This window comes from Macaca fascicularis, chromosome 1 (genome assembly GCF_037993035.2).
Source record: "Macaca fascicularis isolate 582-1 chromosome 1, T2T-MFA8v1.1".
Lineage (NCBI taxonomy): Eukaryota > Metazoa > Chordata > Mammalia > Primates > Cercopithecidae > Macaca > Macaca fascicularis.
Window position 1 is genome coordinate 81,818,229 of NC_088375.1, and position 16,382 is coordinate 81,834,610.

General features: G+C 41.2%; 1 protein-coding gene and 2 pseudogenes across 1 annotated transcript in view; all 3 read right to left on the reverse strand.

Moving 5' to 3' along the window:
* TP53BP2 (tumor protein p53 binding protein 2) overlaps window positions 1–16,382 on the reverse strand; it is a 104,146-nt gene that overhangs the window by 77,486 nt on the left and 10,278 nt on the right. The window lies entirely within an intron of this gene.
* On the reverse strand, window positions 423–1,439 carry LOC102123694 (prohibitin 1 pseudogene; annotated as a pseudogene).
* Window positions 11,034–11,739, reverse strand: LOC135970217 (protein MIS12 homolog; annotated as a pseudogene).

Sequence of the window (16,382 nt, forward strand, 5' to 3'; positions counted from 1 at the left end):
TGTGACATTTAAGTTTGTTATTAATTGACAGTTGAGAATATTTCACTCCACCCCCTATTGTTGCCCAATGTAGATTAATTCAGGAAGAGTAACATTTTTTTGTATTTTATTAGGCAGGTTCAGAGAGCCACCCAAGAGTAACATTTCTAAAAGTCTTTGTCAAACTCTTTTTTTATTGCTCTAGTTAAGGCCCAGAGGGAGCTTTTAAAAGGTCAGCAGAGAAAGTAAATTTAGGAGACTACAAAACTGAAAAAGGAGAGTAGTATCTACTTAGAGAGAATTTTCACTTCAAACTGATGAGTCCTCAAACTGTAACCACTGAAGATGTTTTTTCTTAAAGTAGTTGTTTTCTGAAATCTATTTTCTTTCTTTCTTTCTTTCTTTCTTTTTTTTTTTTTTTTTTTTTTTTTTTTTTGAGATCTGAAGTGATTTTACCTTTATTTCCTTCATTTTTAGCCAATCATGAAATTTCACAGTGATTTCTGGGGTGGGGGCAGAAGGGAGGCGATGTTAAGAATTATCGGGGCTGTGGCCGGTCAACCTGCAGAGGTGGAGGCACTCACTGGGGCAGCTGGAGGAGCATGGACTGCCCCACCGGCAGATAGGTGATGTTCCAAGAGTGTGAGAGCTGGTACGCGATGTCCTCGGCAGCTTCCTGCTCAATCAGACCATTCCCTGCGATGGCCAGTGAGTTGGCAATCAGCTCAGCTGCCTTGGAGTCGCCCTCAGCAGAGATGATGGCCACCTTTTTCTGTTGCTCAGCCTTTTCCACCGGAAATCTGGCCCTCTCTACTTCCTGCTGAGCCACCTGTTTGGCTTCCACCGCTTCTGTGAACTCCTTCCCGAAGGTCAGATATGTCAAGGACACGTCATCCATGATAAGCCCAAAGGTGGCTGCTTGTTCCGTAAGGTCATCGCTCACCTACCTGGAGACCAGCTCTCTCTGGGTGATTAGATCTCCAGCATCAAAGCAAGCCACCACTGACTTGAGGATGTTGGTTGTGATGGACAGAAGCACAGGCTCATCATAGTCCTCTCCTATGCTGGTGAAGATGCGAGGAAGCTGGCTAGCAATGGGCCGGAAGAGGATGCGCAGTATGATGTTGACATTCTGTAAATCTTTGCTACCAGTGATGACTGACACATTACGTGGTCGAGAACGGCAGTCAAAGATAATTGGTTTTCATACCCATGGGATGAGAAAGTGAGTCCCTTCCCCTTCCACAATGTCCTGTACTCCATGGGCTCCATCACTGATGACAACTCTGTGCCCAGCATCCACATTATATAAAGCAGAGTTCACCAAGCCTCCTGCAACAGCTAAGGCCAGGCCAAACTTGCCGATGGACTCAAACACTTTGGCAGCCATGTTTTCTTCTGCTGGACCCTCTCACACCTGCTTCCACTCTGACCTCCACATGAATTCCCCAACCACACATACCCCGAAATCTATTTTCAAATATACATCACATTTACCACATCTAATAGAATAAATATGAAATTGAAAAAAGTAATCAGTATGCTTATACCAAAGAACTGACTATAGTTCTCCCTGTCCATTTAAATATGCATTTAGCCCAGCATGGTGGCATGTGCTTATAGTCCTAGCTACAAAAATAAATAAATAAACATGCTTTTCTTTACCCCTGATTATCAATTTACATTAAAGTTTTCAATTTAATTCAATAAACACGACTGAATGTCTGTTATGATCCAGTCACTGTCTGGGGCACATCTATGTGAAATGAAGTACACATAAAATTGAAGGCATTTGGCCAGGTGTGGAGGCTCACTCCTGTAATTCCAGTACTTTGTGAGGCCGCAGCGGGTGGATCACCTGAGGTCAGAAGTTCAAGACCAGCCTGGCCAACATGGTGAAACCCCATCTCTACTAAAAATACAAACATTAGCCAGGTATGGTGGCACAAACCTGTAGTACCAGCTACTCAGGAGGCTGAGGCAGGAGAATTGCTTGAACCTGGGAGGCGGAGGTTGCAGTGAGCCAAGATCGCCTGGCCAAAAGGGCAAACTCTGTCTCAAAAAAAGTAAAATAAAATAAAATAAAATAAAGAAAGCATTATTTTAAGAACCTATAGGAAGAAAATATTTTCATTGCCTATTCGTGAAATTGGTACTTTTGTTCCTCATTTTATGAATGAGGAACTTGAGGCCCACAGAGAAGTCAAGTAACTTGTCTGAAGCCTCCCAGTTGGTAAGTGGCAGAAGCTAGGATTTGAACCCAGATGCATTGAGTCCAGAGTCTACATTCTTAATCCCTGTGCTATTGCCCCTTTACCACTGTTCTATTCTTCAATACTTCTATACTGCATACGAGAGAAGGCAAGGGGCCAGCTGGGGGGGATACAAAGGTAAGTAAATCAAAGCACATGCAGTCTAGCAAAGGAAAACGTACCTATGAGCACATGACTGAAATCAAATGCACTGGTGCTCTGGCTGAAGTCCACACAAGGGATAGTCACCTTATCCCCTGACCCTCCCAGGACGAGATAGTCAGGAAAGCCCTCATTGGGAGGAGGGTTGATTAACTGAGTCCAAAAGATGAGCTCACCATCTTTGGTTGGTTCAGTTGGTGTATTTTCTATTTCACCTATTTGAAGCCTTGATTTACTAGGAAAAATTTTTATTTCATTGAAACTAAGTTTTATTGTCTACTATATCCATAGCAATATGAAATATACAAATAAGACATCATCTGTGCTCTAGAGGAGCTTATATACTCAGGAGAGGGGAAATGCAGGCAGAAATAATAATAACTATGTCCACTATTTATAGCACAATTACTATGTCAGGCATCATGCTAAGCCCTTTACAAACATTTCCTCATATTATCTTCATTAACCCTATAGGAAAGTACTATTATCTCTATTTTATAGATAAACTAAAGCTTGGAGATGCTAACTTACTGACTGATTCAACAGATAACTTTCTAAAAACCTGCTATGTATGTGCTGGGTACAATTCTAAACTTTAGGGATACTGTGGTGAAAAAGATAAGTTCCTCCTGACCTGCCCTGCTCTCTAGATGTTTTTATTCTTTTTTTTTTTTTTTTAGACGGGGTCTCACTCCGTCACCCAGGCTGGAGTGCAGTGGCACGATCACAGTTCACTGCAGCCTCAACCTCCCCTGGTTTAGGTGATCCTCTCACCTCAACCTCCGGAGTAGCTGGGACTACAAGTGCATGCCACCATGCCCAGCTAATATTTTGGTATTTTTTTGTAGAGATAAGATTTGGCCACGTTGCCCAGGCTGGTCTCAAACTCTGGGGCTCAAGCTGTCCGCCTACCTCGGCTTCCCAAAGTGCTAGGATTATAGGTGTGAGCCACCGTGCCCAGATTAGAAGTTTTTATTCTAATTGGGGAAGACAGATGATAAACAAGTAAATAAGATAAATGCTATGAAGACACTAAAATAAGATGGTGCAGTAGTGACTGAGGTGGGGCATTTTAGAAATAATAGTGAGGAAAGTTCTATCCAAAGAGATGACATTTGAACTGAGATCTGAGTGACAAGAAGAAACTATCCTCAGAAGACCTGAATGAAAAGGGTCTCAGGCAGAGAGACGAGCAAATGCAAAAACCCTGGAAAAGTGAGCTTGGCATGCTGGAGAGGCAGAAGAAAGGCCAGAATGGCTAGAGCAGAGGGCTTCACCCCAAATCACACAACTCATAAATAGCAGAGATGATTCAGATCTGTGCCTGTCTAAGGTGAAAACCACTATGTAATATTGCCTAAAGAAACAAATAGAATGTTCTATGCGTTGTCATCACTGGGTGTGTTTTTAGGTTAACCTGAGCAATATCCAAAGGCAAGGGAACATATGGAATCAAAAGTCGAAAGAGAGGAAACTCTTGCAAACAGAAAGGCTTCCTCTAAAACAGGAGATACAAAGACAAATAAGGCATCGTATGCATGAGCTGTATCAAACCCCGCTTCATCAAACCCTGGTCTTAATCTCAAACCATTATGCATCCTCAATTCTCATCTTAGACTGGAATCCCTGGCAGGGTTGATGGAATGCATCTCTGATACTTCAGATTAGAAGTTCAAATAAGCTTAATCTAAAAATTTCTTCCTGCTTCTCCCAGGTGCCAGCAGAGAGCTATTCAGTCTGAAGGGTTCACTCTTCTGGTGGCTCCAAGAGAAGAGCCATCTGGGCAAGAAGGCAGCAGCCATCTGGGCAAGAAGTTCTGCAGGAGGTGGTGCAGAGCTGGCTAGTCAGGCTGTGATTAAACTGGTGTGTGACTGGTAAGTTCAGACAGGAGCTGTTACTGAGATAGTAATCATAAGGTAAGTGGCAGAGAACCAAATTGTGGGCAGAGCAGGCTCAAGTTGCCAAGCAAGCTGTCATAGACAAGGAGGGCAGAAAACCTTAGTGAAACATAACACCACAGATGAATCTAAGACAGATCTGTTGTTCTGACACCTAGCTGGGTCAGGGAGCCCATTTTTACTGGAGTCAGCCTGGAGTAGCTCTAGGCTAACTGGGTAGCTCTGCTCCAAAGAAGTCTCAATTTGTGTTAAAAGATGGGGCCCCTCCCCATATCCAGGCACACAGATTGTCATACTCTAGCTCAATTGGGAGAGGAAGTTTAGCCTAATTTCCCTGCTAATAGTTGGCATTAAAGAAGGTGCTTTTTCAGAGTGTGGTCTGTATGTTCTGCCTGCCTGATCTGTGGGTGGTAGGCAAAGGTGCACATCTACTCTGAGATCTATAAAGGCAGCTCTTCTGAAAAATGGGCTGAATTATCAACCGCATTCTTTCATGATGTGATTAGAAAAAAAACCACGTGTAGCAATAATAGGAACTACCTTTGATTTTTAAGTTCTATGACAGATCTTGAAAGTATACAACGTATAATATCTTATTAAATCTCATAGCAACCGTATGAAATTGATACTATTAATATTCCCAGTTTACAGATAAAGAAATTTGAACTTAGATAAGTAACTTATACAAGGGGTACAAATGAGAAGCAGTAACAGGTCACTCTAATGCAAAAGCCTGTATTCTTCATTTTTTAAATCAACTTTATTGAGGTATAATTTACATACAAAGTAATGCACGTATCTTAAATGTATAGTTATTTGAGTTTTGACAAATGTATACACCCTTGCAAATACAAACAGATCAAGTTATATAGCATTTCCTTCACCCTCATACCCCTTTGTATTAGTCTTCCCTACACTGGCAACCACAGATCTGCTTTCTGATGCCAGACAGTAGTTTTCCATGTTCCAGAACATCGTATGAATAAAACGACATAGTATGTACTCTTTCGTCTTGCTCTTCTTTTGTTCAGCATAACGTTTTTGTTGTTGTTGTTATATTTTTGGGGGAATTATAATCTGAAATACTTGTACCCTACACAGATAAGTATCTGTTTCTCAAAGAGATATTTCAATTTTGAGTCTCTTTTTTTTTTTTTTTAAGACGGAGTTTCACTCTTGTTGCCCAGGCTGGAGTGCAATGGCACCATCTCGGCTCACCGCAACCTCTGCCTCCTGGATTCAAGCGGTTCTCCTGCCTCAGCCTCCCGAGTAGTTGGGATTACAGGCATGTGCCACCACGCCCGGCTAATTTTGTATTTTCAGTAGAAATAGGGTTTCTCCATGTTGGCTAGGCTGGTCTCGCACTCCTGACCTCAGGTGATCCGCCCACCTCAGCCTCCCAAAGTGCTGGGATTACAGGCATGAGCCACCGCACCCGGCCTGAGTCTCATTTTTATATACAATTTTAAAAGTCATATGAATAAGATCAAACCTTGCTTGTATTGTGCAAAGCAGAATTGCCATCTGTTTGCCTCTTACAGTGTTATATTTTTTAAGTGTGTAAGGGGTTTCCCAAGCTTTACTAGGTATAGCTGACAAATACAATTATATATATTTAAGATATACGACATGCTTTGATATACATATAAACGGTAAACTGATTACCATGATCAAGTTAGTTAACACACCCATTACCTCACATAATTACCATTTGTGTATGTGTGGTGAGAACATTTAAGACTTACTCTCTTAGCAAATTTCACTAGTCAGCATAATCTTTTGAGATTCATTCATGTTATGGCATATATCAGTAATTCATTTCTATTATTGCTAAATAACTTTCCACTATTTACATGTACCACGATTTTTGTACCCATTCACCTACAGAGAGATATTTGAATTGTTTCCTATTTCTCTGACTATTGTGAATAAACCTGCTATGAACATTTATGTACAAGCCTTCCTATGAACACGTTTTCACTTTTTCCTTTTTTTTTTTTTTTGAGACAGGGTCTCACTCTGGCACCCATGCTGGAGTGCAGTGGCATGATCTCAGCTCACTGCAACCTCCGCCTCCTAGGTTCAAGTGATTCTCCCACCTCAGCCTCCCCAGTAGCTGGGACTATAGGCACCCACCACCACGCCCAGCTAATTTTTGTATTTTTTGGTAGAGTCAGGGGTTTCACCACGTTGGCCAGGCTGGTTTCAAACTCCTGACCTCAGGAGTTTGATCCACCCACCTTGACCTCCCAAAGTGCTGGGAGCCACTGCACCCGACCTGTTTTCACTTTTCTTTGATATATATCTAGTAATAGAATTGGTGGGTGTATGTTTACCTTTATTTAAAAAATTGGCAGACTTTTCCAAGACAGTTGTACTGTTTCACATTCCCACCAGCAATGTACAAAAGAGTACCGGTGTGCCACATATTTGAGAACACTTGATATTGTCTGATAACTTGTGATAAGCATCTTTTCATATGCTTATTGGCCATCTGTATTTTTTTGTGAAGTATCTGTCCAAATTTAAGACCATCTTTAATTGAATTATTTATTATTGAGTTGTAAGAATTTTTTATAGATTCTGGGAAAATGTCCTTTAAGAAACATGTGTATTGAGAACATTTTCTCCCAAAGGTGCATTGCTTTCATTTTCTTTTTTTAAATTAATTAATTTATTTTTTAATTTTTTAAATCTTACTTTCAGTTTTTGGATACATGTGCAGAACATGCAGGTTTGTTAACATAGGTATACATGTGCCATGGTGATTTGCTGCACAAACCAACCCGTCATCTAAGTTTTGTTTTTTTGTTTTTTGTTTTTTGTTTTTTTTAAGGTGTGCACTTTTATTCAACTGGTCTCAAGTCAGTGTACAGGTAAGCCCCGGCTGCCTCCACCCACTCCCAGGGAGACCAAAAGCCTTCATACATCTCAAGTTGGGGGACAAAAAAGGGGGGGCCACAAAGGCTGATCATTCAAAATAAAACAAAATAAAAAAGTGTTAAGGCAAAGATTTAAAAAATTTTGCATTACATAATTTACATCAGAGCAATTCTATCACCTCCCCTGTATGGACGTGGGAGAGGACTGGGCCATTCTCCTTAGAGAGAAGTGGGGTGGCTTTTAGGAGGGCAAGGAACTTCCTGTAACAATGCATCTCACAATATTTGGAATGAATATTTTTTAAAAAAAAAAAAGAACAACGTACAATCAAAGTCCTCGGCCACATTGTAGAACTCTGGGGGATGCTCACTCCAACCGACTGCTGTCACCTTCACCGTTCCAGTTTTTAAATCCTGAGTCAAGCCAAAAAAAAAAAAAAAAAGAAACAAACAAACAACAAAAAAATAATAATAAAGCCATGCCAATTTCATATTGTTTTCTGTGCAAGTTAGGTTTTGTCAAGAAAGGGTGTAATGTAACTAAGTCACAGTCCGCACAGGAGCATTTGCAGTGGGCGATGGAGGGGCCAGACTCGTCATATCCCTGCTTGCTGATCCATATCTGCTGGAAGGCGGATAGAGAGGCCAGGATAGAGGTGCCGATCCACACAGAATACTTGCACTCAGGAGGAGCAATGATCTTGATCTTCATCGTGCTGGGCACCAGGGCTAAGTGATCTCCTTCTGCATCCTGTCCGCGATGGCCAGGGTACATGGTGGTGCCGCCAGACAGCACTGTGTTGATGTACAGGTCTTTGCAGATGTCCACATCACACTTCATGATGGAGTTGAAGGTAGTTTCACGGATGCCACAGGATTCCATGCCCAGGAAGGAAGGCTGGAAGAGCGCCTCGGGACAGTGGAACTGCTCATTGCCGTTGGTGATGACCTGGCCATCAGGCAGCTCGTAGCTTCCACCTTTTGCCCACTCAGTATAATATTGGCTATGGGTTTGTAACAAATAGCTCTTATTATTTTGAGATATGTTCCATCAATACGTAGTTTATTGAGAGTTTTTTGCATGAAGTCATGTTGAATTTTATCGAAGGCCTTTTCTGCATCTATTGACATAATCATGTGGTTTTTGTCATTGGTTCTGCTTATGTGATTGATTACGTTTATTGATTTGCATATGTTGAACCAACCTTGCATCCTGGGGATGAAGCAGAGTTGATCGTGGTGGATAAGCTTTGAATGTGCTGCTGGATTTGATTTACCAGTATTTTATTGAGGATTTTTGCATTGATGGTCATCAGGGATATTGGCCTGAAAATTTTGTTTTCGTGTGTGTGTGTGTGTGTGTGTGTGTCTCGGGTTTTGGTATCAGGATGATGTTGGCCTCATAAAGTGAGTTAGGAAGGAGTCCTTTTTCTATTGATTGGAATAGTTTCCGAAGGAATGGTACCAGCTCCTCTTTGTACCTCTGGTAGAATTCAGCTATGAATCCTTCTGTTCCTGGGCTTTTTTTGTTTTGGTAGGCTATTAATTACTTTCTCAATTTCAGAACTTGTTATTGCTCTATTCAGGGATTCAACTTCTTCCTGGTTTAGTCTTGGGAGGGTGTATGTGTCCAGCAATTTATCCATTTCTTCTAGATTTTCTAGTTTATTTGCATAGAGGTGTTTATAGTATTCTCTGATGGTGGTTGTATTTCTGTGGGATCAATGGTGATATGCCCTTTATCATTTTTTATTGTGTCTATTTGATTCTTCTGTCTTTTCTTCTTTATTAGTGTAGCTAGTGGTCTATCTATTTTGTTAATTTTTTCAAAAAACCATCTCCTGGATTCATTGATTTTTTGAAGGGTTTTTCGTGTCTCTATCTCCTTCAGTTCTGATCTGATCTTAGTTATTTCTTGTCTCCTGCTAGTTTTTGAATTTGTTTGCTCTTGCTTCTCTAGTTTTTTTTTTTTAAAAAACAGAGTATTGCTCTGTCCCAGGCTGGAGTGCAATGGTGGGATCTCGGCTCACTGCAACCTCTGCCTCCCAGGATCAAGCTATTCTCCTGCTCAGCCGCCCAAGTAGCTGGGACTACAGTCACCCACCATCACATCCAACTAATTTTTATATTTTTAGTACAGATGGGATTTCACCATGTTGGCCAGGCTGGCCTCGAACTCCTGACCTCATGATCCACCCACCTCAGCCTCCCAAAGTACTGGGATTACAGGTGTGAGCCACCGCACCTGGTGGCTTCTTTAGTTCTTTTAATTGTGATGTTAGGGTGTCAATTTCAGATCTTTCCAGCTTCCCAATGTGGGCATTTAGTGCTGTAAATTTCCCTCTAAACTCTGCTTTAACTGTGTCCCAGATATTCTGGTACATTGTCTCTTTGTTCTCATTGGTCTCAAAGAACTTCTTTATTTCTTCCTTAATTTTGTTGTTTACCCAGAAGCCATTCAGGAGCAGGCTGTTCAACTTCCATGTAGTTGTGTGGTTTTGAGTAAGTCTCTTTTTTTTTTTTTTCCTTTTAAAACATATTTATTTAATGTACAGAATTGGAAAAAGGACTTCTTGATAATAAACATATTTCATGTAAACACAAGCTTTCAGTGTCTATGAATATTTCTTTGCAAATACACCCTAAGTTACTTCTTCTCTACATAAAGGAGAAACTCCAAGTTCTGCTCTTTAGGAAGACATGGAGGGCTAGCAACACCTTAGGAGCAGCCATTGCTATTTCTCCAGCCATTGCTATTTCTCCCCTTTCCTTGGGTGACCTAACATTTTACAGGGACTAATGACATAAAGAAATCCTAGATTCCATTGAGTTTAAACACAAATTTCCCACTGAGGGAATTAAATGCTTGATGCTTGTGAGTGTGAATAAATAATTAAATATTAGGTATAAGGCAGATTCCGAAACCAACTGAAGTATGAAAATAAATTGGCATAGATACCTAACAGTCAGTAAAATTAAATTTCACTACTGAGTATGCTATATGCTTCCTTCTCTATTCCAATGGGTTCTCTTTTTTTGTCTAAGGTCTTCTCCGGCAGGACTCTAAGACAGTAAATTGCTTAACATCACCAGGTTTTTTTTGTCAGATTTATTTTGGAAATAAACCAACTTCTTTTTTATTAAAGACCAAGGTTGTCTTTTTTGCTACACGCTTCTTTCCACTACATATTGACTCCCTGATGTAAGAAAATTTACAGGGTGAGAGAAAGTACTCTATGTTGGCTGTCCCACAGTGTAATGACTGGTTAATAAAAAAGCCACTCAGCCTGGGCAATATAGTGAGGCCTCGTTTCTGCAAAAACAATTAGCAAAGCATGGTGACACGCACCTGTGGTCCTAGCTACTTGGTAGGCTGAGGCAGGAGGATCACTTGAGCCCAGGACACAGAGGCTGCAGTGAGCCAAGACTGTGCCACTGAACTCTACTCTAACCTGGGTAACAGAAGGGGACCTTGCCTCAAAAATAACAATAATACTAAAGGAGCCACCCATTTAATCCTTTTCTCATCTGGTCTCATCCAAAGAGTAAGTCAAAATCATCAAGGTCACAAAGAACTTATGACCAAGGTGTAACTCTGCAAATATCTTTAACTAGCCATGGCTTCTTCATTTGATCCCTTCCCACTCATTAGAAGACTCTAAGGAACAGATGCTACAGCCTAGTTCAAAGTAGTACACACATACCTCAGGAAAGTGGACCAAAAAAGAGGAAGACACAGAATAGAAGAAAGAGTTGACAAAGCAAATCTAATAAAAAGTATGGTTGGTTTGAACAGTCACTGGTATAAATTCCTTATGATTCTACTTTTTGACAGGCTCCTCCTTTTGACTACTGAGCAATTAAGATATTTTCAGTCATTTTGGTTCCTTTTCCACACTGTCTCTAATGTTCTGTAGTTTTCTGGAGTTCTGAACCAGGGACACTAAACTCTCCCTAAAATCACTAGTCCCATGATCTCTGACAACATTTTGAAGCTCATCAAAGAAAGTCAACGTCTGTTTGAGTTTGGCCTGAACAATTTTTTGCTCTTCTAATTCTGCAAGAGGGGCCTGCTTAATACATAATTCAGTCTTGTACTTCTCCTGTAACTGTTCAAAATCTTTCTGGAGATGCTGAAAATCTTCCTCACTATAAGGTATCTCCTTACATTTATCTTCAGGAAGCAAGATGTTTTTGAGGGAATACGTAAAATCAGCTGCAAAAACAGTTGCTCCATTTTGCTAAAAAGGTTATCAAAATGTCCTTTCATGAAGCAAAGAAACTTCTCGGTGCATTTGCGAATCTGCACTGGGCTAATGTCACAGTCTGGGATGCCATCCAGCTTCTTCAGAATAACCTGTTCAACGGCCTGCATCACTTCAAATAGGTAGTCTTGAAATGCAATGTAAATTCGAAGCATGCACGTTTGTGGCATGAAGCCAAAGAACTGGGCCTCATAGGTCATTGGATTCACAGACATCTTGGCTTATTTTGCTATGTTATTTTCAGGTGTGAAAAACCGGAGCGACCATGAGGGTCACGAAGTCGAGCACACACAGGCTTCCCACCACGTCCTTTAAACCGCCACTGGCTTGCCAGAGACAGACGGCGCGGTTGGCTCCTCAAAATTCCGACTGATACGCACCTCGGCGAGCGAAAGTCTTAAGTTTCTTAATCCTAAATTCAAATTTGATTGCACTATGGTCTGATAGACTGTTACGATTTCCATTCTTTTGCATTTGCTGAGGAGTCCTTTACTTCCAAGTATGCGGCCAGTTTAAGAATAAGTGCCATGTGGCACTAAGAAGAATGTATATTCTCTTGATTTAGGGTGGAGAGTTCTGTAGATATCTATTAGGTCCGCAGCTGAGTTCAAGTCCTGAATATCCTTGTTAATTTTCTGTCTCATTGATCTGTCTAATATTGACATTGGGGTGTTAAAGTCCCCCACTATTATTGTCTGGGAGCCTAAGTATCTCTGTAGGTCTCTAAGAACTTGTTTTACAAATCTGGGTGCTCCTGTTTTGGATGCATATATATTTAGGATAGTTAACTCTTCTTGTTGCATTGATCCTTTTACCATTATGTGATGCCCTTCTTTGTCTTTTTTGATCTTTGTTGGTTTAAAGTCTGTTTTATCAAAGACTAGGATTGCAACCTACTTGCAAGCAAGAAAAAAAAAATTGCTTTTTTTTGCTTCTTGGTAAATATTCCTTCATCCCTTTATTTTGAGCCTATGTGTGTCTTTGAACATAAGATGGGTCTCTTGAATATAGCACACCGATGGGTCTTGACTTTTTATCCAATTTGCCAGTCTGTGTCTTTTAATTGGGGCATTTAGCACATTTACATTTAAGGTCAATATTGTTATGTGTGAATTTGATGCTGTCATCATGATGCTAGCTGGTTATTTTGCACATCAGTAGATGCAGTTCCTTCATAGTGTCAATAGTCTTATATTTCGGTGTGTTTTTGCAGTGGCTGTTACCAGTTTTTCCTTTCCATATTTAGTGCTTCCTTCAGGAGTTCTTATAAGTCAGGCCTGGTGGTGACAAAATCCCTCAGCATTTCCTTGTCTGGAAAGGGTTTTATTTCTCCTTTGCTTTTGAAGCTTAGTTTGGCTGGATATGAAATTCTGGGCTGAAAAATTCTTTTCTTTAAGAATGTTGAATATTGGCCCCCACTCTCTTCTGGCTTGTAGGGTTTCTGCAGAGAGATCCACTGTTAGTCTGATGCACTTCCCTTTGTAGATGACCTGGCCTTTCTCTCTGGCTGCCCTTAACATTTTTTCCTTCATTTCAACCTTGGAGAATCTGATGATTATGTGCCTTGGGGTTGATCTTCTCGAGGAGTATTTTAGTGGTGTTCTCTGTATTTCCTGAATTTGAATGTTGGCCTGTCTTTCTAGGTTGGGGAAGTTCTCCTGGATAATATCATGAAATGTGTTTTCCAACTTGATTCCATTCTCCCTGTCACTTTCAGGTACACCAATCAATCATAGGTTTAGTCTTTTCACATAGTCCCATATTTCTTGAAGGCTTTGTTTATTCTTTTTCATTCTTTTTTCTCTAATCTTGTCTTCATGCCTTTTTTCAGCAAGGTGATCTTCAATCTCTGATATCCTTTCTTCTGCTTGATTGATTCAGCTATTGATGCTTGTGTATGCTTCCTGAAGTTCTCGTGCTATGTTTTGTTTTTTGTTTTGTTTGTTTGTTTGTTTTTTAGCTTCATCAAGTTATTTATGTTCCTCTCTAAACTGGTTATTCTAGTTAGCAGTTCCTGTAACCTTTTATCAAGGTTCTTAGCTTCCTTGCATTGGGTTAGAACATGCTCCTTTAGCTCAGAGGAGTTTGTTATCACCCACCTTCTGAAGCCTGCCTCTGTCAGTTTGTCAATCTTATTCTCCATCCAGTTTTATGCCCTTACTGGAGAGGCATTCTGGTTTTTGGAATTTTCAGCATTTTTGCACTGATTTTTCCTCATCTTCATGGATTTATCTACCTTTGATCTTTGAGGCTGATGACCTTTGGATGGGGTTTTTGTGTGGGGGTCCTTTTTGTTGATGTTGTTGTTGCTTTCTGTTTGCTGGTTTTTCTTCTAACAGTCAGGCCCCTCTTCTGCAGGTCTGCTGCAGTTTGCTGGAGGTCCACTCCAGACCCTGTTTGCCTGGAAGGCTGCAGAACATCAAAGATTGCAGCCTGCTCCTTCCTCTGGAAGCTTCATCCCAGAGGGACACCAGCCTGATGCCAGCCAGAGCTCTCCTGTATGAGGTGTCTGTTGACCCCTGTTGGGAGGTTTAATGTGTAGCTTCAGCACATCTTTAACTGTCTAGTCAGCATTGGGGTCAGTTACCCACCTGAGGAGTCAGTCTGTCCCTTAGCAGAGCTGGTGTGCTGTGCTGGGAGAATCCCCCTTGTCAGGATCAGCTGCTGTCTTCAGAGCCAGCAGGCAGGAAAGATTAAATCCGCTGAAGCTGTGCCCACAGCAGCCCCTCCCCCCAGGTGCTCTGTCCCGGGGAGATGAGCGTTTCATCTGTAAGCCCCTGACTAGGGCTGCTGCATTTCCTTCAGAGATGCCCTGACCAGTGAGGAGAAATCTAGATAAGCACTCTGGCCACAGTCACTTTGCCGCACTATGGCAAATTCCACCCAGTCCACACCTCTCCGTCTCCTTAGCACTGTCAGGGAAGAACGGCCTACTAAAGCCTCGGTAATCGCAGATGCCCCTCCTCCCACCAAGCTCAATCGTCCTAGGTCGACCAGACTGCTGTGCTGGCAGCAAGAATTTCAAGTCAGTGGTTCTTAGCTTGCTGGGCTCCATGGGAGTGGAACCTGCTGAGTGAAACCACTTGGCTCCCTGGCTTCAGCTCCCTTTCAAGGGGAGTGAACGGTTCTGTCTTGTTGGGGTTCCAGGTGCCACTAGGGTATGAACAAACTCCTGCAGCTAGCTGGGTGCCTGCCCAAACAGCCACCTAGTTTTGTGCTTGAAACTCAGGGCCCTGGTGGTGTAGGCTCACCAGGAAATCTGATCTGCTGATTGCAAAATCCATGAGAAAAGTGCAGTACCCGGGCAGGTAGCACAATACCTCATGGCTTCCCTTGAGAGGTCCTCTGGCTCCTTGCACTTCCTGGGTAAAGCAATGCCCCACCCTGCTTCTGCTCACTCTCCATGGGTTCCACCCGCTGCCGAAACAGTCCCAGTGAGATGAACTGGGTACCTCAGTTGGAAATGCAGAAATCACCCCCTTCTGCATTGGTCCCACCGGGAGCTGCAGACCGGAGCTGTTTCTTTTTTTTTTTTTTTTTTTTTTTAATTTATTTATTATTATTATACTTTAAGTTGTAGGGTACATGTGCATAACGTGCAGGTTTGTTACATATGTATACTTGTGCCATGTTGGTGTGCTGCACCCATCAACTCGTCATTTACATCAGGTATAACTCCCAATGCAATCCCTTCCCCCTCCCCCCTCCCCATGTTAGGCCCCGGTGTGTGATGTTCCCCTTCCTGTTTCTATTCAACCTTCTTGCCCCTCCCCTTCATTTTCTTAACAGTGTCATTCAAAGGGGAGACATTCTAATTTTGATGAAGTTAAATTTACCATTTTTTTCTTTTTTGTGCTGTGCTTTTTGCATTCTAAGAAATCTTGCTTAACCCAAGGTTTCATTTTCTCCCATTTTCTAGCACTTTCATATTATAATTTTAGGTCCATGATCCATTTTTAGTTATTTTTTTAATGAACAAGTGTAACTCTTTTTTAAGATAGAATTGTTCTTATTCAAGAAATAGATTAAAATGGTTAAGTACAATTAAATGGCTCCAAAAGTCTTACAATGAAAACGACAGTCCTGCCAGTTGTTCTTTCCAGAGGCAAACACTTTTCATTCTCTTAGTTTTTCCTTCTGTTAGTTACCTTCATGGGTTTTTCCAAATTGTTATTTTTTTAGTTTTTCAAGTGAATGCATATATTAATACATAAAATTTTTAAAAACCTCTTCAGTTTATAATGCATCCTAACAGTCCCCTGCCCCATCCCTCCTAATTCTCCAGAGCAATGACTTCCAGCAATGTCTTCTGTTTTTTTCCTCACATAACTACTTAGTCATTTCTTAATTATTTTATACATTATATAGTGATTTCTGGATATAACAGGTGAGGATTTAGCTCTTACACCATCACTATCTTCACTTCCTCCCATATTGTCCCAAAGCGGTTACCATATTTAGGGGCTAAGCAGTCACCACATCATTATGACTGTGTATGTATTGCTCCTTGTTGAGAAAAACAGTGTATTATGCTCTTCCTATCCTGTACTTCTTTCTGCCCTAGAATTAATGATTGCCTAACCAACCCTTTCCCCTTATTTTTTTTACTTCTGCTTTATCTTCAATGAACTTCTTTCCAAATGCCCCAAATTTGGCAATAACTTATTATTTTTAAGAGAATGGATCTCCCTAAGGTAGCCAGGCTGGTCTGGAACTCTTGGGCTCAAGCCATCCTTTGCTGAGCCTCCTGAGTAGCTGGGACTACAGGCATGGGCCATTCCACCCAGCTAACCTATTAATATTTTTACTGTTTCTTTTTAAAGTCAGCTCCATAGCTGGAATATTGCCTGTGTTGGATCCTATTTGCTGGATCTATGTCATTCTCTGGTTTGTGTACTCCTTCCCTTTGCTGGAGTATTTTCTCCAATAGCTTCCCAAAAAAGG